Raw genomic sequence first — 2409 nt, forward strand, 5'->3', positions numbered from 1 at the left:
GTGTCACTGTATGGCTGACAAGACAATGCATGTCCCTCAAATCTTGATGTGCAGGCAGGGAAACGTGTGAAATAGGCTACACACCCCTTTCTCCTGGAGAAAGCATGCACGGCAGTGCATGACCAAACCCCACACTCTCAGGCACATGCTGCAGCAGCTCGACTGCAGTTGTGCCCCCCCTGCACTCTCACTCCCACTGTTGAAGACTTACCGCAACATTTGGGGCACTATTTAGCCTTGGATACTGTTTGAGCGCCTCATCCACCAGGACCTCCAGCTCCTCGCTGGTGAAGGGACTGGCCTGAATCTTCTCAGACCTCACCATCACTGTGGCCAGGAGACAGCAGCAGCATCAGTTGGTGGTGAGGGGTTTCAGGCAGCAGGCTCTGGAGGCAGGAGCGGTATAAATGCAAATGGTCCCAGAACATACGTAAAATTGAAAAAAGGTAAACAAAATAACTGTTGCAACGAATAAGGCAGAACCAAAGTGTTATTTAATCACACTTGGAACAAGCACATAAATGCATTTGAAAAAATCACACTATTTATAAAGGTGCAGGGTGCCACGGGGAAGGGGAAGGAGTGACGAGTTAGGTAGGGTAGTAGGATAAGTGACATATAAGTGTTCATAACAATAATACAAATCAATTGCTGGGCACGTTGCTGTCGTGCCGATTAGTCAGGATTAGAGTCATTCATTGACAAAATTGAATGTTTAACCGAACAACCATATACAAGTGATAGTCCACAGTGCTCAACGCACTATTGAATGTATTGGCATGGTGGGATGTCGACGTTTCGACCCCTCTTCCAAGGTAGGTTGATTAAATCCTTACAGGTGGGGTCTTCCTCAGGACAAAGAGGATGGTTGAAAGGGGAAGGTGGGCACCTATAAAAAGATGGGTAGGAGTTAAAGAGTAGTAGAGCCAAGCGGGGATTTAAAATGCGAGGCTGGATATGGAAAATAAATGCCATAATTACCAGTTAAAGGAACGAACATCTAATCAGTGTCAGCTTAACAGCAGGGCAAAAAGGCTCCAAAGACGGGTGGGAGTGAAAAACACCTAAAAAGAATTAAAGGTGACATTGGAGTCAAGAAAATTTATTAAATTTGAATAAGTGGACAGAGGGTATGACTCCGTGTGAAAATGGACTTACGTGTATTGCTTGAAACAAAAGGGAGGAATTGATTACTCCATCGAAGCACACCGTCGCGTAGATCGGTATGTTGAGTGAAAATGAATCACTGGAAAAACAGCCTCTACAAACCAAATGGAGAGAGTGCTCATTTTAAATGTGAAACCGGATAGGTGAGAAATACAATGCCAACAGGACCTGGCCGCCCAACCTATCATCCGTATACTACGATATACAAAGGAGGGGGCGAGAAACCACAGACTAGGAAATAGACGTAGGAGAAACAGAATGAATCCAAGGAGCGAAATATCGCTTACACAATATGCATGAAAAAAGCACAATCATACGTTGAAATGTGGACGAACTCGTCGTGTGAACCATAAAAAACCCATAAGGGGGACTGGCCAATAAATTAATAAAAAACACAAAGAAAGAATTCAATATGAGAAAAGAACGCTTAACGCAATATGCAAAGGACAGGCAAAATCGTCAGTATACACGGGGACGCACTATTTATGGGAAGCATGGAAAAACATGGGTATACTTATCGGTCGGTTATGCCAAATACAGCGGGATGCCATACAGGCAGTGACTATACTTTGAGGCTGCGTTCGAGTCTCCAACTGCTTGGATATACCAGCTTACTGAGACCTCGGAGCGGCTCCCTGATATGAGAGAACGCTTATGACCGCGTGGGGGGGAACTGGCCAATAAATTACATAAATAAAACAAACCACTTTGAAAGAATTCAGTACAAGAAAGGATCGCTTAACGCAATATGCAAAGGACGGGCAAAGTCGTCTGCATACACGAGGACGCGCTGATTGTGGGAAGTATAAAAGCCTAGGATTAACTGATCGGTCGTTTAAGGCTAATAAAGCAGAATGCCATACAGTCAGTGACTCTACCTTGAAGCGGCGTTCGAGACTCCAACTGCTCGGATCTGGCTGCTTACTGAGACCTCGGAGCGGCTCCCTGATATGGAGAACGCTCACGGCCGCGTGACGCTGGACCGGGTGCAGCCGCTAAATGCTGCCAATACCGGGAGAGTGGAAGAAAGACCATTCTCGTAGTTCCTAATTGGGCTTGGAGAAATCGTGAATAAAAATTAATAAATAAACAATGTGGAAAAGTGTATCTGAATAGGTCCGGGTGTTATAATATTTAAGTAAGTAGAAGGCATAACCGGCAGTGGAGTCATAATCAGCTGAATGGGATTTGATTATGGACACGTAACGCCGTGAAAAATCATGGAACGAAGCGTCAGTGGTA

The 2409-nt window shown here is 45.0% G+C and overlaps 1 long non-coding RNA gene across 1 annotated transcript; it reads right to left on the bottom strand.

The window, feature by feature from the left end:
- Positions 1-425: 425 nt before the first annotated feature.
- LOC146865910 (uncharacterized) lies at positions 426-1287 on the bottom strand. Its single transcript, XR_014976723.1, has 3 exons — positions 1159-1287; positions 982-1064; positions 426-889 (listed from the first exon to the last, which is right to left on the bottom strand). It is a non-coding gene; the product is annotated as an uncharacterized LOC146865910 (long non-coding RNA).
- Positions 1288-2409: the final 1122 nt, after the last annotated feature.

Source organism: Triturus cristatus, chromosome 2_1 (assembly GCF_964204655.1).
Source record: "Triturus cristatus chromosome 2_1, aTriCri1.1, whole genome shotgun sequence".
Classification (NCBI taxonomy): Eukaryota; Metazoa; Chordata; class Amphibia; order Caudata; family Salamandridae; genus Triturus; species Triturus cristatus.